Source organism: Balaenoptera physalus (genome assembly GCF_965194825.1).
Source record: "Balaenoptera physalus genome assembly, chromosome: 5".
Taxonomy (NCBI): Eukaryota; Metazoa; Chordata; class Mammalia; order Artiodactyla; family Balaenopteridae; genus Balaenoptera; species Balaenoptera physalus.
Genome location: NC_138884.1, coordinates 33037531 through 33060955, shown reverse-complemented (window position 1 = coordinate 33060955; position 23425 = coordinate 33037531). Strand labels below are relative to the sequence as shown.

The 23425-nt window shown below is 39.8% G+C and overlaps 1 long non-coding RNA gene across 1 annotated transcript in view; it reads left to right on the top strand.

Annotated features, from left to right (window-relative positions):
* Positions 1–23425, top strand: part of LOC309661629 — a 156800-nt gene that overhangs the window by 48895 nt on the left and 84480 nt on the right. The window lies entirely within an intron of this gene.

The window sequence follows — 23425 nt, the reverse complement described above, 5'->3', positions numbered from 1 at the left end:
GGGTCCAGTATGTGGCTCCGAGAAACCTATGATTCCTCAAGAAATCCAAACAGGGAGGATGCAGATGCTGCAGAAGGTGGGTTTCAGCATGTCTATACCATAGAGAGTTTATCCTAAATGGGGTCGTGGGAGAGGAGATGAGGGACAAAGGCCATTGCCTGTGACAGGTGAGAAAAATTCAAGGCTCCTTGAAAAGGAAACCCTTGTACACTGTCGGTGGGAATGTAAATTGGTGCAGCCACTGTGGAAAACAATATGGAGGTTCCTCAGAAAACGAAAAAATAGAACTACCATATGATCCAGCAATCCCACTCCTGGGTATATACCTGAAGAAAACGGAAAACACTAATTCGAAAAGATACATGCACCCCAGTGTTCATAGCAGTGTTACTTACAGTCACCAAGATATGGAAGGAACCCAGTGTCCATCAATAGATGAATGGATAAAGAAGATGTGGTATATATATATATTATGGAATACTACTCAGCCATAAACAAGAACAAAAATTTGCCATTTGCAACATGGATGGACTTGGAGGGTATCATGCTTAGTGAAATAAGTCAGACAGAGAAAGACAAATACTGTAGGTAATCACTTATATGTAGAATCTAAAAAATTAAAAAAACTAATGAATATAACAAAAAGGAAACACACGGAAATAGAGAACAAACTAGTGCTTACCAGTGGGTAGAGGGACAAGATAGAGGTAGGGGATTAAGTATAAACTACTACGTATAAAATAATAAGCTACAAGGATATATTATATAGCACAGGGAATATAGCCAGTATTTTATAATAACTTTAAATGGAGTATAATCTTTAAAAATTGTGAATCACTATGTTGTACACCTCTAACTTATATAATATTGTAAATTAACTATACCTTGATAAAAATCACAATATGAGACAATATTTAATAACCTGAGTAAATGTTCAATATCAAGAAAAGAATAAAAATAAAACATTCTATGGAAAAATATAATCAAGGGCTCCTTAGAGAAGGCCTTGCCCGGGAGTCCTTCCATGCATTGTTGGTATGAGGCATATTGTGGAAATGTGAGTTTGGAGCACTGGTCACATTATATTACAGACTGTTCTGATTATCAGCTGCAGCTAAAGAAAATCACCCTAAAATGGTAGTGGTTTAAAACAACATACCTTAGTCATCAATCTGCAATTTGGGCGGGACTTGGCTGGGACAGCTCGTCATCTTTGCTGGGCCTGGAGGCTCCACTTCCAAGACAGTTTGCTTTCCTGGTAATGAGTGTTGGGTTTTCTCTATGTGTGTCTGCCTACAAAGTGGTTTATGTTTCCTCACAGCATGGTGGCTGGGTTCCAAGAAGGAGTGTCCCAAGAGACAGGAAATGGTAGCTGCCAGTTTCTTAAAGTCTGGGCCTAGAAACTGATATAGTGTCACTTCTGCGAATTCTATTAGTGAAGCAGTCACAGATCCTAGATTCAAGGTGAGGGGATACAGACTTCACCTGTCAATGCAAGGCGTGTCAGAGGATTGGAGGGGCATTTTGTAATACTATCAAAGAGATCCACAGACTACCACTGTTGAAAGGGACCTTAATAGTCACCTAGTCCAATGGACTGGGTATTACCCTGTGCATTAATCTGTTCTATCTACAGCTTCCTCACGTTGAAGAGTCAGCCAGAATAATTAATAGCTTTTATAAGTGCCTTTGTTTGCATTTAAAAAAAGGTGCCCCTTTAGGCACATGGCTTGGCAAGCTGACAATATTTTCAGGGAAGAAAAAGTCCTACACCAGGGTTCAAACCTTGGCATGTGAAACATGTGCTGGTTTTTAGCCCCCATTCACCCTATGACCAGACACACTTGGACAGTACAACTTGCACAATTGAACATGGCAGTCTATTCAGTCTTTGGTAGAGCACATCCATCAGCCTCTACCTCCTGGGACAGCCCATCCCACTGTGGTGCACGTCTAATTATTCAAAGTCTTTTCTTCACACTCATTAGGATGGCTATTATCAAAAAGCAGAAAACGAGTGCTGGTAAGGATGTGGAGAAATTGGAACCCATGTGTGTCGCCGGTGGGAATGTAAAATAGTGCAGCAGCTGTGGAAAACAGTTTGGCAGTTCCTCAAAAAATTAAACAGAAAATTACTGTGTGATCCAGCAGTTCCATTTTTGAGTATATACCCAAAATAACTGAATGCAGGGACTTGAACAGATATTCATATACTCATATTCATAGCAGCATTATTTACAATAGCCAAAAGGTGGAAACAACCCAAATGTCCATCTATGGATGAATGGACAAATAAAATGTGGTATATACATGTAACCTGAAATATTATTCAGCCTTATAAAGGAAAAAAATTCTGATACACGCTACAACATAGGTGAAACGTGAAGACATTATGCTAGGTAAAGTAAGCCAGATACAAAAGGAGAGCTATTGTATGAGTCCACTTATATGAGGTAGTTAGAATAATAGTCAATATCTTAGAGACAGAAAGTAGAATGATGGTTACCAGGGACTTGAGGGAGGGAGGAATGAGGGTATATTGTTTAATGGGTTTCAGAATTTCAGTTGGGGGTGATGAAAAAGTTCTGGAGGTGGATGGTAAGGATAGTTGCACAACAATGTGACTGTACTTACTGTCGCAACCATACACTGAAAAATGGTTAAAATAATAAGTTTATTTTAAGTATATTTTACCACAATAAAAGATATTCTTCCTGACATTAAGATGAAATCTGCCTCCCCATAATATTACCTTTTGATCGGCCCTATAAGTTCATAAAAACAGTTTTCTGTCTCTTCTGAGAAAGATCTTCAGACATAAACAAATATGTTTATGTGCATCACCAGCATAGATCTGCCTTTGTAAGACATTGGAGTTGCCTCATTCTAGGTGAGAACAACATGAACTTTAGTTGTTGAAGATTTATTTTCTCATCTTCTCCGCTTTACTTTTGGGAAAATGACTCCAGCGGATTTAAACCAGTTGTCATTCAAATTAACTACCTCCAGTAACCCCTCTCCCTATAGCCAAGACTTTAAATACTTGCCTCACTATTGTATTCCCTGCTTTGTACTTTTAATGAACATATAATTCACATATTTGACTAAGTTTCTCAACTCAGCTTCCAAAGTTTATTTCCTTTCCCTGAAAGGTGGGTTGGAAGCAATCTGCAGGTCTTCTGGGTTTCAGGGAGACTTTCTCAATCACACTTGACTTCTAGTTCCTGCAGCTCATTAAGTGGAGCATTACTGTAATGGTATTACAATGGTTTTTCTCAGCATCACATTATCATTATTGATTTCCTGAACAATAATTGCAGAAGATTAAGAAGTACTCAAGATACCACTTAAAAGCCAACTTTTCATGTGTCCTTGGGGGTAAATGTTCTTATGAATTTAAGTTTCTTGATTCAAATGTGCAGATCCATTTCACAATCGCTAATTCCTTAGCTCCTCATATCTGAACTGCAATAAAGGATCTGAATCGCACAGTATTTGCTAGGAATGTTGTGTTCACTTTAAGACTCCCTGGGGGCAATAAAACATGATGGGTTCAGGGAAGAACCACAGAGATAAAGAAAGACTGGACAGCCAGTTGTGAGAAGAAAGGTGGAGAGATTGGGGAAGTGTACACCAAATCCTGAACCTGTCACTGCAGCACTGGGCAGTATCATGGCTGAGACTCACTATTGTCAGAGAACATCACTGACCTGGAGGAGAAAAAACAAGCCTTGTGATTTGAAGGTCCATTTTTAATTAAAATTCACCATAGGCAGTTTGTTTCGAAAAGGAAGTATTCCAAAATGCTAGGTTGTAGAGGGGTTGCTGAAGATTCTAAAAGTTTTCTCACTGCAACAATGTTGCACCTGGTGGTCAAGATTGCAGGGTATCTCATCAAAATATACCGAAGGCATAATTATGTAGCCCAGTGTTTTGTAAACTGCTGGTGGCCTCATAGGAGGGCTGAAAAGTTAGTCAATCTTAGCATCACTAATGACTGGATGAGCAGATATTAGGTGTCCTCTGATGACATATTCCATCTGGCCCAAAATGTTTAACTTGAATCAAGACTTTAGCTATTCTTGTTTACAGGAAAGATAGGAGATAAACACACAATTTGAACAAATACCATGAAGAAGCAAATAGATAAATCCAGAAAGTATGACATTTTACTCTTCAGTGAATTAATCAATATAAAAGGGATATTTTTCTAGATTATAAGAGACTTAAAGGAGCACGACAACCAGTTACACCATCCTGGATTGGATCCTGGTTTGGAGAAACCAATTATAAAGGACATTTTTTTTGAGAACTGGGAAAATTTAGATTTGGACTAGGTATTAGATGTTATTAAGAAATTACTAATTTAATTAAATGTCATTATTTGGGGCATATAGAAGAATGGTCTTATCTTTTTGAGATTCTTTTAGGGGAGGTATAATTTACTTTTAACTACCAAAGCAGAAACAAAAATGACAGGAGTTAAAAATAAAGAGTAAAAAAGTACCTGAAGTCTTGGCACATAACAGGAGCTCAGTAAATGATAGATCTTTTCACTTTCATTTCTTCCTTTCTTGTTTGTCTGTGAGGTGACTGGTAAAGCAGAATGAGCAGCATGACGTGACAACCTGGCTGACTTCAGGAAGGTGTCATAGCAGCAGGGCTAAGGCCAAGGAGACCAGTGGCATCCGAGGAGCTACAAGGTAAAAGCTGGAAGGGGATCTGATGCCTTGCATTGGCCCAGAGGAGACCAACCATCCACAGCAGAATTTAATGTCGATGCTGCAGCAGGGATACTTAACAAGATGGAACGGGCCTGGGACTTCCCTGGCAGTCCAGTTGTTAAGACTCTGTGCTGCCACTGTAGGGGGTGTGGGTTCGATCCCTGGCTGGGGAACTGAGATCCTGCACACTGCGCGGTGAGGCAAAAAAAAAAAGAAAAAAAAAAAGGAAGGGGCCTGAGGGTTCCAAGGTCTGCTAGTGAGGACAGGCCAAAATGCATACTATCATGAGGTCATTATGACTCTGACTCTTGAATGTTCCTTAGGCTGATGTGGGCTTGGGAACTGTGGGTTGCACTTGCAATCAAAGAAGACAAACAAACAAAAAGCCTGATCTTGAATGAAGGAGACAGTGAAAAGAGGTGCATTGGGCTGCTCCCCCCAGGCCTGCAAGCCCTGTACTTGCCCAGCCTTGAGACCGAAGACAGCCTGGAGTCAGCGACAGAGACATCAATAGTTTAATAGATGGGAATCTTACATGTCTGAGCAAAAGGGTCCTGGAGTGATACCCCACCGTGGACAGCAGACAGCAGGCAGGACACGGCAGCAATCTTCACTCCTGGGAGGAATAGGGAGACTACTACTTACAGGGGGAATTGACTCATCGGTTACCAGGTAAATCAGCGGAGGGGCATGGCCCTCTTAGACCCTCAGGCTAAGTACCTTCATGGGCAGAGGTCTTCCTTTTGATAAACTTTTTAAAATTTTTAAAATATTTATTTATTTGGCTGCGTCGGGTCTTAGTTGGGGCACATGGGATCTTCATTGAAGGATTCGGGATCCTTCCTTGCAGAGCGAAGGCTCCTTATTGCAGGGCGAGGGCTTCTCTCTAGTTGTGGTGAGGGCTCTAGAACGCAGGCTCAGTAGTTGTGGCACACGGGCTTAGTTGCCCTGCGGCATGTGGGATCTTAGTTCCCCAACTAGGGATTGAACCTGTGTCTCCTGCATTGGAAGGCAGAGTCTTAACCACTGGACCACCAGGGAAGTCCCTTGGTAAACTATTGTAGGGGAGCCATTCTGATCTAAAGACTAGAACAGTCACTAGCTCAGGCTGGGGGCAAGTATGTAGGTATTTACTGATTAGGCTCTATGATTAAGAGGGAAGTTCAGTTATGTGAGTAGAGTGTAAATGAAACAGGGATGGGTTGAGCAGGGGATGTACAGAGAGCAAGAGAACAGCCATCTTGAATGGCCTGGCCATACAAGGTGACAGCAGATCTCATGTGTAGTAACTTCAGATCAGGAGAGGGAAAGGCAATTAGCTTATAACTTTTGTTTAGATATGTCAGGGAAACATGATAGACCTTGACATTGGCAGAAAAGATTGGTAGGTGTCCTGTCTAGTGCACTCTTCTGTGTTATCTATGCCTTTCCTCATCTTTGAGCTATTTTATGACTCTGTTAATTGTAGAAAACCGACAGAAATGCAAGTGGTTCTTGTCCGTAGAAATGAAAATTAATTTTGACTGGTAGAGATGTGATTCTTGTCTTGTGGATGTTGATGTTGTTAGCTGGGCTGCCACAATAAAATACCCACGAACTGGGTGGCTAAAACAACAGAAATTTATTTTGTCACAGTTTTGGAGACCTGGAAGTCTGAAATCAGGGGACCATTATGCTCAAGATGTGGTGAGAGCCCTCTTCCTGGCTTACAGATTGTTGCCTTTTTGCTGTGCTCTCACATGGCAGAGGGAAGAAAAGTGAGATAGATAGATAGATAGATAGAGTACTCTGGTATCTCTTCTTCTTCTTCTTTTTTTAAAATAAATTTATTTATTTATTTTTGGCAGCATTGGGTCTTCGTTGCTGTGTGAGGGCTTTCTCTAGTTGCAGAGAGCGGGGGCTACTCTTCGTTGCGATGCTTGGGCTTATCATTGCAGTGGCTTCTCTTGTTGCAGAGCATGGGCTCTAGGCACATGGACTTCAGTAGTTGTGGTACACGGGCTCCAGTTATGGCTCGCGGGCTCAGCCGCTCCGTGCCATGTGGGATCTTCCTGGACCAGGGCTTGAACCTGTGTCCTCTGCATTGGCAGGTGGATTCCCTACCACTGTGCCACCAGGGAAGCCCTGGTGTCTCTTCTTATGAGGACACTAATTCCATCCTCAGGGTCCCACCCTCATGACCTCATCTAATCTGAATTACCTCCCAAAGTGCCATCTGCAAATACCATTACATAGGAGGTTAAGGCTATAACATATGAAAATGGGGGTGACACAGACATAAAGCCCATATCATTCCACCCCAAAATTCATGTTCTTCTCACATGCAAAATACATTCCTTCCATTCCAACAGCCCCCAAAGACTTAACTAATTCCAGCATCAATTCTAAAGTCTAAGGTCCAAAGTTTCACTTAAACGTTATCTAAATCAGATATGGGTGAGACTTAAGGTATGATTTGCCCTGAGACAAAATTCCTCTCCTGCTGTGAATGTGTGAAACCAGACAAGTTATGTATTTCCAAAATACAGTGGGGAGATAGGCATAGGATAGACAGTTTACTCATATGTAAGGGGAAGTTGTAAGATCATATTAACTATAGGTGTTTTTAATGCTTTATAATTCTATGATTATCTTATAATGACTTTAGGATCAAAATGGGTATTTAGGATATAAAATAGACTTTATATTTAGGAAATAAGATGTCTTTATCATTGATCAGGATATGTGAAAGAAAAGTTTTTGGAAGATTAATTTGTCAGAAGTGTTTCACATATCTGAATAGTAACTAGTGGCAAGAAGACAGGTTAGGTTGGTGTATTATTTTAGTATGAAGCATGCGGTAGAGAATAAAGTGGTGATGAACACTGCTTTGGTGGTTTGGGGGTAATGTTTAAGGCACAAATCCTAGAGACATTTAAAATGAAGAAGACTGATGTAGCAGCTAGCTTATGCTGTATAACAAATCACCCCAAAACAACCTGTTGGCTTAAAACAACAATTTTTTTACTAGCTCATGATTTTGTAGGTCAGCAATTTGGGCTAGGCTCATCTGGGTGGGTTTTTTGCTGGTCTTAGCCAGGCTCATTCATGCAGTAGAGTGTCCTCACGTATCTGCAGTCACCCAGCATTCTATGGCCTTGCTAACATATTTGGCTCTTGGCTGGAGTAAGGGGTTAGTTATCAGTGTCATGTGTCTTTCATCATCCAGCATGTTATCCTGGCTCATTCGCCTGGTGGTATCAGTGTTTCAAGTGCAGCAAGAAAGGGCAAGCCCCAATGATCATGTACTTTTTAAGTACTGGCATCATGTTTGCTATTATCCTGTTGGCCAAAGCAAGTAACATGGTCAAGCCCAGAGTCAGTATTGGTGGAGACTGGCCAAGGGCATGAAAAGAGACAGAGACAATTATTGCAATCATTTGTGCAAACAATCTAATGCAACCCAGAATTTTTTTTTTTTTTGCGGGGGGTGGGGGGGTGTGAGGAACAGATTGGATCTATGGGATGAAGTTAGAAGAGACTAAAAAATGACTCTAAAATTTCCTGGAGTGAGCTCAGAACGGTTCATCAATATTTATTTAGTAAAACCTGTGTATCAGGTTTTGTGCTAGGAATAGAGATTTGAAAAAGCAACAACAAATAAGACATGACCCTATCCTAAAGAAGCCTCGGGTCTAATGGGGAAAAGATAATCAAGAGCTTAAAAACAACACAGTAAGTGTTAGGCTAGACCTATTTGCTAGATAAGGGGCTGGGAAACATTTTCTGTAAAGGGATATCTAGTAAGTATTTTTGGCTCTGTGGACCCTACAGCCTCTATCACAACCAGTGAACTCTGCTGTGATCGCACAAAAGGAGCCCTAGACAATATGTAAGCAAAGTGACCAGGTGAGAAAGATGGGCAGTGAATCCGTTAGAGTGACTAGAAAGGTAAGCCAGGTTTGGGGGGCAAGAGGGGTTTATGTGGGAAGAAGAAGAATTCAGTTTTTAAATAGCTTGAATCTAAGGGCACATGAGGGCTTCAGGCTTGAAATTAAAGCATGTAGAGATCAGTAACTGAAGCCAAGAGTTGGATGCATTTCATTTGGAGACAGAATGTGAAAAAGAAAAGGGCAAAGAAACGAGGATGAGCTTTGTACAAAGCATTCAGTTAGAAGCTTGTCAAACAGAGAGAATCATCTGAGAAAGGACCAGAGAAGAAGGGCAGTGTCTGTGACACAAAGAAAGAAGAGAGTTTCAGGAATGAATGAATGGTCAAGAGAGGTCAAAGGGAATGAAGAGTGGGAATGGGTCACGGAGATCGGCAATAAGGGGGATATTGTTCTAAGGCTGTCAAGCTGAGCCTTTAGGCAAACTTTTCTGCTTTACACACATTCAAAATAGCTTAGTAATTAGAAACAGTGCAAAAAGACATGCAGAAACATTGCTAAGTAGTGAGTATAAATCTTTTTGCTAAGTTTACTTTCATAATAGGTGGAAGAAAAATCAACACCATCTATAATTAGCATGTGCTACATTAGCCTTTTTTTCAAGATCTCTTGGTAACTTTTGGAAAAGGAAAATTAGTTTCTTGGGAAATAATTCTATTTCTATTTTTATATGGAGGTGAACAATGACAAGGAAGCTTGCATGTCAGGTAAAGCCTTTTATTGATGCTAATTTCTAATTTACATTTTTAAAAGGTGAATATGTTTTCCATGGCTTTATCTGAATGCTAAGTTAAAACAACCTACATGTCCATCAACAGATGAATGGATAAAGAAGATGTGGTACATCTATACAATGGAATATTAATCAGCCATAAAAAAAGAATGAAATAATGCCATTTGCAGTAACATGGATGGACCTAGAGATTATCATACTCAGTGAAGTAAATCAGACAAAAGACATATCATATGATATCACTTATATGTGGAATCTAAAAAAAGGATACAAATGAACTTATTTACAAAACAGAAACAGAGCCATGGACTAAGAAAACAAATTTATGGTTACCAAAGGGGAAAGGTGCGGGGGGGAGGCATAAATTAGGAGTTTGGGCTGAACATGTACACACTACTGTATATGAAATAGATAATCAACAAGGACCTCCTGAATAGCACATAGGGAACTCTACTCAATATCCTGTGACAACCTAAATGGGAAAAGAATTTGAAAAAGAAGCGATATATGTATATGTACAACTGAATCACTTTGCTATACACCTGACACTAACACAACATGGTAAATCAATTATACTCCAATATAAAATTAAAAATTAAAAAAAAAAAAAAGAAAGAAACAATAACTGAGAGAGGGAGAAGGCCAGCAGGCAGAGGCGGGAGAAGCAGCCAACGAAGGTGGGAAGGCTGGGGCCCCAGCGGTGATGAGAAAGGGCCCTGGGAGAGCCACAGGGATGCCCTGATCGAAAGAGGACGCAAGGTCCGGACCTGCACGGGCTTCAGGAAGCCAGAGGGACGCGCGTGCGCGGTTGAGCAGGGAAGCGGCTCTCCCTCGCCCCCTCCCCACGCACCGTCTCCTCGGGTTTCCCTCCATTTCTCGCATCTCCTTTCCATTGCCGGCTCCTCCCGCTTTCTTCTGTGAGGGCTCCAATGGAGGTTCTGCCACCACCCCTGCCTGCCCTCGTGCCAGACTGCAGATTTCATGGGTTCTGAAGTCTGCCACCCACCGTCAGTCCAGAGGAACCCGCCAGGTCAGGACCAGAGCTCAGGCGTGAATCCTTCCCCGTGCTGCCCGCTCCAAATCTCCAAAGTGTGACCTCAAGTTCAGGGCCCTGGTGGGTAACAGGGTGAACCATCTGTCTGTAGGCTGTAAACCAGAGTTGTAAGACAGGTCCTAGTCTTTGAGAACCTCACTTATATGCCAAGGGCTGAAAGAAGGTTTCAACCCTCAGAAAAGGAGGTGGGAGAACTGGACACCCTGCCTTCCCCGACGTGTGTTTGGTGCCTTGGTTGGATTTTGATTCTCAGTGAAACGTGCAGCTGGGGCTTGTTCCCAGCCAGCACGCCCCACCAAGGTTAACAGTTTCAGTCTCCAGTTATGATTAGAAAGGCAACTGAGATAGGACCTTTTTTGTTGAAATTTGATGCTGAATCTGGCCTCTATACCCCGACATGGAAATAAATCTCCGAGACAGAGTTTTGGGTGAAGTAGAAAAGGATAGCTTTATTGCTTTGCCAGGCAAAGGGGGCCACACCAGGCTAGTGCCCTCAACACTGTGTGTCCCTACCTGGAGGGGGTAGTGAGGAGTTTTATAGTAATGGTTCAAAAAGGAAGGTATGATCAGCTCGTGGACGTTCTCCTGATTGGTTGGTGGGGAGGTAAGTGGGAGTCAGCATCATCAACCTGCTGGTTCCAACTGGTCTGGGGATTACGTGCCTGTGGGCAGCATACCGTTACTTCTCTTACCTGGTAGGGGTTTCAGTATCTGCAAAACAGCTTAAAGATATTATGTGTATCCCTTGAGGGGGAACCAGGGCCTTGCCCCAAGGCTGCACTATTGTTTCTTGACTGTTCCTCCCTTGTCTCCTCATCTCCTCCCTTCCCTGATTAGCAACTGTTTGAACCTGCACATTGGAATGCAGGGAAGGTCATGGAGGCTGAATGAAGCCTATTTCCTGTAATCAAGAAATGGGGGGACTGGGATTCCCTGGTGGTCCAATGGTTAGGACTCAGTGCTTTCACTGGGGGGCCTGGGTTCAATCCCTGCTCAGGGAACTAAGATCCCACAAGCTGCACAGAGTAGGAAAAAGAAAGAAAGAAAGAGATGGGGGACACAGAAAGACTTTTGTGCCCAGGAGCCCCACAGGGTCCTGCTTGGTTTCAAAATGAGGAAAAAGGAGCCATTAGATGGGACAGTGAGTTGGGTTACGGAGTGTTAATGGCTGGATCAAATAGATGTGGGAGATGTACCAGTGAACAGAATATAGAATCCAGAAATTGCTGTGTACGTGTAAGTGTTTAATATAATCAGAGTAGCTCACATTTGCTGAGTGCTTATGTGTCAGCTACTGGAGCCATTTCTCAGGTTATCTTATTTAAGTCGCTGTAAGTTAGGCACGATGACTATCTTGATTTTACAGCATTACCCAGAGCCATTACTGGTAAGTGTTGAAGCCAGGCAGTCTGACTCCAGAAGTCTCAGTGGTATCAATAAATTATCTGTTACAAATCATTGGTCAGTGGGGAAAAGACTAACTGAGGAATGACTAAACATTGGGGACATGCTTTACATCTATTTCATTTGTTAAATAAATACTGGATGAATCAAGAGTTTAAATGTAAAGAATGAAACCATAAAAAATACTACAAGAAAAAAACCAATAATTGAGACTTCTTTGAGGCTTTCATGTATATTTATTGATGACATTTAAGTAATCTTTAATGCAGAGTGTATTCTGTCACAAAGCTTTCCAATTTTTTTCATCTTAATTTGTCAATCAAGGCTTTAGGACTACTAGTTAGAAATAGATGTCCAAAACTGGGTGATGGGTTTTGTGCTGTAAAGAATTTAGAATTCAGATTTCAGAATTCTCTCAATGTGCCATTACCAACAGCTCAGTCATCTCTCATGGATGAGGTCTCCTTCTCAGGCACTCTTGTTATCCCTCAACTGGAAGACTTAGAGGTGGCTTTGCCTAAAGGAGGGTGGATGGATTAGACAGCATCTCAAGGACATTTGTTGACAGCTTTCTGATTTGAATGTTTTTGGGCGGACATCTGTATTTGTTTGCTAGGGCTGCAATAACAGAATACCGCAGACTGGGTGGCTTCAGCAACAGAAATTTATTTCTCCCAGTTCAGGAAGCTGCAAGTCTGAGATCAAGGTCTTGGTAGGTTTGGTTTCCTCTGAGGCCTCTCTCTTTGGCTTGCAGATGGCAGCCTTCTTGCTGTGTCTTCACATGGTCTTTCCTTCTGTGAGTATGTGTATGTCTTAGTCTTATCTTCCTACAAGGACACTGGTCCTATTGGATAAGGGCCCACCATATGATCTCATTTTGCCTTAATTACCTCTTTAAAGGCCCTATCTCCAAATACAGTTGTTGGGGGTTAGGAGTTCAACATATGAATTTTAGAGGGGACAAAATTCAGCCCATAAATACATCTAATGCTTGCACTCTGTGTCTTGGAATGGCAGCATGATTTTGCAGCCATGGAACCCCTACATTCCAGGTCTTGCTCCCACTTGCTGCTTCATGTACTGCCCTTTGGGTTTGAGTGATTTAAAGAAAAATGTTCACAGTTTGCTTTATGTGCTTCACAAATGTATATATTTCTGTGGAAGTATTTTAAATTATAGACATCATAACCTTCACTTCTAAATATTTGATTATCTCAACTATAAGAATCCTTTCCTATTATTGGAAGAATTTATTTGCAATTTTATTAAATGTTTATTTCTTCTCAAACATATGAATTCAATTTTGATATTTTCCTGATGCACTCATTTTTTGCTGTCCCCTTTTAGTCAAGTGTGCAGAGTATCTTCTAGGTTGGTGTTTCATCAACATTTTATCATTGGCAAAGTGTTCTGTGGTTAAGTCGCATTTGGAAGTGCTGGTGTTAGGTGAGTCTCAAGGATGTGGTGATGTCATTAGTCACCATTTTAGTCATACTATGTTGCTGGTAGTCACTACAGGGAAAGTTTATTCATGCTATAATTTTGTGATTTCTGTCCGTGTGAGATTTTAAAAAATTATGCCTTGAGGATATTGCATTTTAGACATTGCTTTTTAAAACAGCATTTTAAGCTCTTTTATATTGAGCCCTTGCCTACTTTATTCCTTGGAGATACTCTTTTGTTTTTCATTTCTGGGCTGTGGTAATATTTCCCCAGAACATTAAAAAAAATTTTTTTGATACCTGGTAGGAACTAACTTAAGAGTCATATAGGGCTTCCCTGGTGGCGCAGTGGTTGAGAATCTGCCTGCCAATGCAGGGGACACGGGTTCGAGCCCTGGTTTGGGAAGATCCCACATGCCGCGGAGCGGCTAGGCCCGTGAGCCACAACTACTGAGCCTGCGCGTCTGGAGCCTGTGCTCCGCAACAAGAGAGGCCGCGATAGTGAGAGGCCCACGCACCGCGATGAAGAGTGGCCCCCGCTTGCCACAACTAGAGAAAGCTCTCGCACAGAAACGAAGATCCAACACAGCCAAGAATGAATAAATAGATAAATAAATTAAAAAAAAAAAGAGTCATATAAACGACTCCACCCCATCCCCTCTTCCTGTTTTTATTCAGAGCCAGCTCTACATCCTTAGACCCACATATAGTTAACTTCCATCTACACTCTCATCCCAGGACCCTGTGAGGATTTTCACTGTCTTCTACCTTGAACTACGAGAAACTAAAACACCTTATCTCTTGTCTTATCTCTCCATTGCATTGTAAATTGAAATCCTACTAGTCTGTATTTATCATTTGTTACAGGTCAGACCCTAACTTTTTTTCTTTTTTCTTTTTTTTAACATTTATTATTTATTTTAAACCATTTCTTAAAAATTGAAGTATAGTTGATTTACAATGTTGTGCTATTTTCAGGTGTACAGCAAATTGATTCAGTTATACGTTATATATATATCTATATCTATATATATATTCTTTTTCAGATTCTTTCCCCTTATAGGTTATTACAAAACATTGAGTAGAGTTCCTTGTGCTATACACTAGGTCCTTGTTGGTTATCTGTTTTACATATAGTAGTGTGTATATGTTAATCCCAAACTCCTAATGTATCTCTTCCCTCCCTTACTTCATCTTTCCCCTTTGGTCACCATAAGTTTGTTTTCTATGTCTGTGAGTCTGTTTTGTAAATAAGTTCATTTTTTAATATCCCACATATAAGTGATATCATATGATATTTGTCTTTCTCTGTCTGACTTACTTCACTTAATATGATAAACCCTGGGCCCTACTTTTGAGCCTACATGTTCTCTGAATTTCATCAGACAAATATATTTGACAACTCTCAAGCAAGGCTCTCCATTTCTGCCCTCTCTTGCTGTCTAGCCTTGGCACTTACCAGCCACTCTGACCAGAGTGCCCTCCCGGGTCCTTTCAGAAGCACCCTCATTCTTCCACTGCAACCTCTGACTCACCTCACCCGTGAGCACTTTCCACATGTGGCCAGCTGAGTCCACTTACACTTACTACTGCAGGGGTTAGAATGTATCCATTTTCTCTGTCTTCTAGATTACTTAAATGCTTATTTATTGCCCCCCCCCCTTTTTTGGTTTTTCTTATTTAGGCTTTATAATGGAAAAGAATATAACAGATACAGTCCCTGGTCCCACAAATTTTATTTCATTTCATTTTATTTATTTATTTATTTATTTTAACATCTTTATTGGAGTATAACTGCTTTACATTGTTGTCTTACTTACTGCTGTATAACAAAGTGAATCAGCTATACGTATACATATATCCCCATATCCCCTCCCTCATGCGTCTCCCTCCCACCTTCCCTATCCCACCCCTCTAGGTGGTCACAAAGCGCCAAGCTAATCTCCCTGTGCTATGTGGCTGCTTCCCACTAGCTATCTATTTTAGATTTGATAGTGTATATATGTCAATGCCACTCTCACTTTGTCCTAGCTTACCCTTCCCCCTCCACGTGGACTCAAGTGCATTCTCTACGTCTGCATCTTTATTCCTGTCCTGCCCCTAGGTTCTTCAGAACCATTTTTCCTTTTTTTTAGATTCCATATATATGTGTTAGCATACGGTATTTGTTTTTCTCTTTCTGACTTACTTCACTCTGTATGACAGATTCTAGGTCCATCCACCTCACTACAAATAACTCAATTTCGTTTCTTTTTACGGCTGAGTAATATTCAATTGTATATATGTGCCACATCTTCTTTATCCATTCATCTGTTGGTGGACACTTAGGTTGCTTGCATGTCCTGGCTATTGTAAATAGAGCTGCAATGAACATTGTGGTACATGACTCTTTTTGAATTATGGTTTTCTCAGGGTATATGCCCAGTAGTGGGATTGCTGGGTCATATGGTAGTTCTATTTTTACTTTTTTAAGGAACCTCCATACTGTTCTCCATAGTGGCTGTATCAATTTACATTCCCACCAACAGTGCAAGAGGGTGCCCTTTTCTCCACACCACTTCAGCATTCATTGTTTGTAGATTTTTTGATGATGGCCATTCTGACCAGTGTGAGGTGATATCTTATTGTGGTTTTGATTTGCATTTCTCTAACGATTAGTGATGTTGAGCATCCTTTCATGTGTTTGATGGCAATCTGTATATGTTCTTTGGAGAAATGTCTATTTAGGTCTTCTGCCCATTTTTGGATTGGGTTGTTTGTTTTGTTGATATTGAGCTGCGTGAGCTGCTTGTATATTTTGGAGATGAATCCTTTGTCAGTTCCTTCATTTGCAAACATTTTCTCCCATTCTGAAGGTTGTCTTTTTGTCTTGTTTATGGTTTCCTTTGCTGTGCAAAAGCTTTTAAGTTTCATTAGGTCCCATTTGTTTATTTTTGTTTTTATTTCCATTTCTCTAGGAGGTGGGTCTAGGATCTTGCTGTGATTTGTGTCATAGAGTGTTCTTCCTATGTTTTCCTCTAAGAGTTTTATAGTGTCTGGCCTTACACGTAGGTCTTTAATCTATTTTGAGTTTATTTTTGTGTATGGTGTTAGGAAGTGTTCTAATTTAATTCTTTTACATGTAGCTGTTCAGTTTTCCGAGCACCACTTATTGAAGAGGCTGTCTTTTCTCCGTTGTATATTCTTGCCTCCTTTATCAAAGATAAGGTGACCATATGTGCGTGGGTTTATCTCTGGGCTTTCTATCCTGTTCCATTGATCTATATTTCTGTTTTTGTGCCAGTACCATACTGTCTTGATTACTGTAGCTTTGTAGTATAGTCTGAAGTCAGAGAGCCTGATTCCTCCAGCTCCGTTTTTCTTTCTCAAGATTGCTTTGGCTATTTGGGGTCTTCTTTGTTTCCATAAATATTGTGAAATTTTTTGTTCTAGTTCTGCGAAAAATGCCAGTGGTAGTTTGATAGGGATTGCATTGAATCTGTAGATTGCTTTGGCTAGTATAGTCATCTTCACAATGTTGATCTTCCCAATCCAAGAACATGGTATATCTATCCCTCTCTTTGTATCATCTTTAGTTTCTTTCATCAATGTCTTATAGTTTTCTGCATACAGGTCTTTTGTCTCCTTAGGTAGGTTTATTCCTAGATATTTTATTCTTTCTGTTTCAGTGGTAAATGGGAGTGTTTCCTTAATTTCTCTTTCAGATTTTTCATCATTAGTGTATAGGAATGCAAGAGATTTCTGTGCATTAATTTTGTATCCTGCTACTTTACCAAATTCATTGATTAGCTCTAGTAGTTTTCTGGTATCATCTTTAGGATTCTCTATGAATAGTATCATGTCATCTGCAAACAGTGACAGTTTTACTTCTTCCTGTCTGATTTGGATTCCTTTTATTTCTTTTTCTTCTCTGATTGCTGTGGCTAAAACTTCCAAAACTATGTTGAATAATAGTAGTGAGAGTGGGCAACCTTGTCTTGTTCCTGATCTTAGTGGAAATAGTTTCAGTTTTTCACCATTGAGAATGATGTTGGCTGTGGGTTTGTCATATATGGCCTTTATTGTGTTGAGATAAGTTCCCTCTATGCCTACTTTCTGGAGAGTTTTTATCATAAATTGGTGTTGAATGTTGTCGAAAGCTTTCTCTGCATCTATTGAGAGGATCATATGGTTTTTATCCTTCAATTTGTTAATATGATGTATCACACTGATTGATTTGTATATATTGAAGAATCCTTGCATTCCTGGGATAAACCCCACTTGATCATGGTGTATGATCTTTTTAATGTGCTGTTGGATTCTGTTTGCTAGTATTTTGTTGAGGATTTTTGCATCTATGTTCATCAGTGAGATTGGCCTGTAGTTTTCTTTTTTTGTGACATCTTTGTCTCGTTTTGGTATCAGGGTGATGGTGGCCTCGTAGAATGAGTTTGGGAGTGTTACTCCCTCTGCTATATTTTGGAAGAGTTTGAGAAGGATAGATGTTAGCTCTTCCCTAAATGTTTGATAGAATTCACCTGTGAAGCCATCTCTCCTGGGCTTTTGTTTTTTGGAAGACTTTTAATCACAGTCTCAATTTCAGTGCTTGTGATTGGTCTGTTTATATTTTCTATTTCTTCCTGGTTCAGTCTCAGAAGGTTGTGCTTTTTGTAAAATTTATCCATTTATTCCAGGTTGTCCATTTTATTGGCAGATAGCTGCTTGTAGTAATCTCTCATGATCCTTTGTATTTCTGCAGTGTCCATTGTTACTTCTCCTTTTTCATTTCTAATTCTATCGATCTGAGTCTTTTCCCTTTTTTTCTTGATGAGTCTGGCTAATGGTTTATCAATTTTGTTTATCTTCTCAAAGAACCATCTTTAGTTTTATTGATCTTTGCTATTGTTTCCTTCATTTCTTTTTCATTTATTTCTGATCTGATCTTTATGATTTCTTTCCTTCTGCTAACTTTGGGGTTTTTTTGTTCTTCTTTCTCTAATTGCTTTAGGTGTAAGGTTAGGTTGTTTATTTGAGATGTTTCTTGTTCTTGAGGTAGGATTGTATTGCTATAAACTCCCCTCTTAGAACTGCTTTTGCTGCATCCCATAGGTTTTGGGTCATTGTGTTTTCATTGTCATTTGTTTCCAGGTATTTTTTGATTTCCTCTTTGATTTCTTCAGTGATCTCTTGGTTATTAAGTAGTGTATCGTTTAGCCTCCATGTGTTTGTGTTTCTTACAGATTTTTTCCCGTAGTTGATACGTAGTCTCATAGCATTGTGCTCAGAAAAGATACTTGATATGATTTCAATTTTCTTAAATTTACCAAGGCTTGATTTGTGACCCAGGATATGATCTATCCTGGAGAATGTTCCATGAGCACTTGAGAAGAAAGTGTATTTTGTTGTTTTTGGATGGAATGTCCTATAAATGTCAATTAAGTCCATCTTGTTTAATGTATCATTTAAGCTTGTGTTTCCTTATTTATTTTCATTTTGGTTGATGTGTCCATTGGTGAAAGTGGGGTGTTAAAGTCCCCTACTATTATTTTGTTACTGTCGATTTCCCCTTTTATGGCTGTTAGCATTTGCCTTATGTATTGAGGTGCCTTTATGTTGGGTGCATAAATATTTACAATTGTTATATCTTCTTCTTGGATCGATCCCTTGATCATTATGTAGTGTCCTTCTTTGTCTCTTGTAATAGTCTTTATTTTAAAGTCTATTTCATCTGATATGAGAATTACTACTCCAGCTTTCTTTTGATTTCCATTTGCATAGAATATCTTTTTCCATCCCCTCACTTTCAGTCTGTATGTGTCCCTAGGTCTGAAGTGGGTCTCTTCTGGACAGCATATATATGGGTCTTGTTTTTGTATCCATTCATCTAGTCTATGTCTTTTGATGGGAGCATTTAATCCATTTACATTTAAGGTAATTATCGATATGCATGTTCCTATGACCATTTTCTTAATTGTTTTGTGTTTGTTATTGTAGGTCTTTTCCTTCTCTAGTGTTTCCTGCGTAGAGAAGTTCCTTTAGCATTTGTTGTAAAGCTGGTTTGGTGGTGCTGAATTCTCTTAGCTTTTGCTTGTCTGTAAAGGTTTTTCATTTCTCTGTCAAATCTGAATGAGATCCTTGCTGGGTAGAGTAGTCTTGGTTGTAGGTGTTTCCCTATCATCACTTTAAATATGTCCTGCCATTCCCTTCTGCCTTGCAGAGTTTCTGGTGAACGATCAGCTGTTAACCTTTTGGGGATTCCCTTGTATGTTGTTGCTTTTCCCTTGCTGCTTTTAATATTTTTTTTGTATTTAATTTTTGATACTTTGATTAATATGTTTCTTGGCGTGTTTCTCCTTAGATTTATCCTGTATGGGACTCTCTGCACTTCCTGGACTTGATTGACTCTTTCCTTTCCTGTATTAGGGAAGTTTTCAACTATAATCTCTTCAAATATTTTCTCAGTCCCTTTCTTTTTCTCTTCTTCTTCTGGGACCCCTATAATTCGAATGTTGGTGCATTTAATGTTGTCCGAGAGGTCTCTGATACTGGCCTCAATTCTTTTCATTCTTTTCTGTTTATTCTGCTCTGTGGTAGTTATTTCCACTATTTTATCTTCCAGGTCACTTACCCATTCTTCTGCTTCAGTTATTCTGCTATTGATTCCTTCCAGAGAATTTTTAATTTCATTTATTGTGTTGTTCATCATTGTTTGTTTGCTCTTTAGTTCTTCTAGTTCCTTGTTAAACGTTTCTTTTATTTTCTCCGTTGTATTTCCAAGATTTTGGATCATCTTTACTATCATTATTCTGAATTCTTTTTCAGGTACACTGCCTATTTTCTCCTCATTTGTTTGGTCTGGTGAGTTTTTTACCTTGCTTCTTCATCTGCTGCGTATTTCTCTGTCTTCTCATTTTGCTTAACTTACTGTGTTTGGGGTCTTCTTTCTGCAGGCTGTAGGTTCATAGTTCCCATTGTTTTTGGTGTCTGCCCCTAGTGGGTAAGGTTGGTTCAGTGGGTTGTGTACGCTTCCTGGTGGAGGGGACTGGTACCTGTGTTCTGATGAATGAGGCTGGATCTTGTCTTTGTGGTGGGCAGGACTGCGTCCAGTGGTGTGTTTTGGGGTGTCTGTGAACTTATTATGATTTTAGGCAGCCTCTCTGCTAATGGGTGGCATTGTGTTCCTGTCCTTTTTAAAAAAAAAAAAAAATTAATTAATTTATTTTTGGCTGCATTGGGTCTTTTTTGCTGCACACAGGCTTTGTCTAGTTTCAGCCAGCGGGGACTACTCTTCATTGTGGAGTGCCGGCTTCCCACTGCGGTGGCTTCTCTTGTTATGGAGCACGGGCTCTAGGCACGGGCTTCAGTAGTTGTGGCATGTGTGCTCAGTAGCTGTGGCTTGTGGGCTCTAGAGCACAGGTCAGTAGTTGTGGCACATGGGCTTATTTGCTCCATGGCATGTGGGATCTTCCCAGACCACGGCTCAAAACCGTGTCCCCTGCATTGGCAGGTGGATTCTTAACCACTGCGCCACCAGGGAATCCCCGTGTTCCTGTCTTGCTTATTTTCCAGCATGTGGTGTCTGGCATGGGAACTTGTTTGCCGTTGTTTGGAGCTGGGTGTTTGTTAGCTTTGAAATGGAGATCTCTGGGAGAGCTCTTGCCAATCGATATTACATGGGGCCAGGAGGTCTCTGTCTGTCCAATGTCCTGAACTCGGCTCTCCTGCCTCAGAGGCTCAGGCCTGACACCTGGTCGGAGCACCAAGACCATGTCAGCCACACAGCTCAGAAGAAAAGGAAAAAAAGAAGGAAAGAAAGAAAGAAAAATAAAATAAATAAATTTATTAAAAAAAAATATTATTAAAATAAAAAAGTAATTAAAAAAAAGAGAGCAACGAAACCAATAAATAAATCCACCAATGAAAACAAGCGCTAAAAACTAAACTAAGATAAACATATAAGTCAGAAAGTAGTCAGTCGCACTACAAGCAACTCTATGTCAATAAAATGGACAACCTGGAAGAAATGGACAAATTCTTAGAAAGGTATAACCTTCCAAGACTGAACCAGGAAGAAACAGAAAGTATGAACAGACCAATCGCAAGGAATGAAATTGAAACTGTGATTAAAAATCTTCCAACAAACAGAAGTCCAGGACCAGATAGCTTCACAGGTGAATTCTATCAAATATTTAGAGAAGAGCTAACACCCATCCTTCTCAAACTCTTCCAAAAAATTGCAGAGGAATGAACACTTCCAAACTCATTCTATGAGGCCACCATCACCCTGATACCAAAACCAGACAAAGATACTACAAAAAAAGAAAATTAAAGACCAATATCACTGATGACTATAGATACAAAAATCCTCAACAAAATACTAGGAAACAGAATCCAACAACACATTAAAAGGATCATACACCATGATCAAGTGGGATTTATCCTAGGGATGCAAGGATTCTTCAATATACTCAAATCAATCAATGTGATACACCATATTAACAAACTGAAGAATAAAAACCATATGATACTCTCAATAGATGCAGAAAAAGCTTTTGACAAAATTCAACACCCATTTATGATAAAAAACTCTCTAGAAAGTGGGCACAGAGGGAACCTACCTCAACATAATAAAGGCCATATAAGACAAACCCACAGCAAACATCATTCTCAACGGTGAAAAACTGAAAGCATTTCCTCTAAGATCAGGAACGAGACAAGGATGTCCACACTCACCACTATTATTCAACATAGTTTTGGAAGTCCTAGCCATGGCAATCAGAAAAGAAAAAGAAATAAAAGGAATACAAATTGGAAAAGAAGAAGTAAAACTGTCACTGTTTGCAGATGACATGATACTATACATAGAGAATCCTAAAAATGCCACCAGAAAACTACTAGAGCTAATCAATTTGGTAAAGTTGCAGGATACAAAATTAATGCATAGAAATCTCTTGCATTCCTATACACTAATGATGACAAATCTGAAAGAGAAATTAAGGAAACACTCCCATTTACCATTGCAACAAAAAGAATAAAATATCTAGGAATAAACCTACCTAGGGAGACAAAGGACCTGTATGCAGAAAACTGTAAGACACTGATGAAAGAAATTAAAGATGATACCAATAGATGGAGAGATATACCATGTTCTTGGATTGGAAGAATCAACATTGTGAAAATGACTATACTACCCAAAGCAATCTACAGATTCAATGCAATCCCTATCAAATTATCAATGGCATTTTTTACGGAACTAGAACAAATCATCTTAAAATTTGTATGGAGACACAAAAGACCCCGAATAGCCAACACAGTCTTGAGGGAAAAAAACAGAGCTGGAGGAATAAGACTCCCTGACTTCAGACTATACTACAAAGCTACAGTAATCAAGACAATATGGTACTGGCACAAAAACAGAAACATAGATCAATGGAACAAGATAGAAAGCCCAGAGATAAACCCACGCACCTATGGTCAACTAATCTATGATAAAGGAGGCAAAGATATACAATGGAGAAAAGACAGTCTCTTCAATAAGTGGTGCTGGGAAAACTGGACAGCTACATGTAAAAGAATGAAATTAGAATACTCCCTAACACCATACACAAAAATAAACTCAAAATGAATTCGAGACCTAAATGTAAGACTGGACACTATAAAACTCATAGAGGAAAACATAGGAAGAACACTCTTTGACATAAGTCACAGCAAGATCTTTTTTGATCCACCTCCTAGAGTAATGGAAATAAAAACAAAAATAAACAAATGGGACCTAATGAAACTTCAAAGCTTTTGCACAGCAAAGGAAACCATAAACAAGACGAAAAGACAACCCTCAGAATGGGAGAAAATATTTGCAAACGAATCAACGGACAAAAGATTAATCTCCAAAATATATAAACAGCTCATGCAGCTCAATATTAAAGAAACAAACAACCCAATCCAAAAATGGGCAGAAGACCTAAACAGACATTTCTCCAAAGAAGACATACAGATGGCCAAGAAGCACATGAAAAGCTGCTCAACATCACTAATTATTAGAGAAATGCAAATCAAAACTACAATGAGGTATCACCTCACACCAGTTAGAATGGGCATCATCAGAAAATCTACAAGCAACAAATGCTGGAGAGGGTGTGGAGAAAAGGGAACCCTCTTGC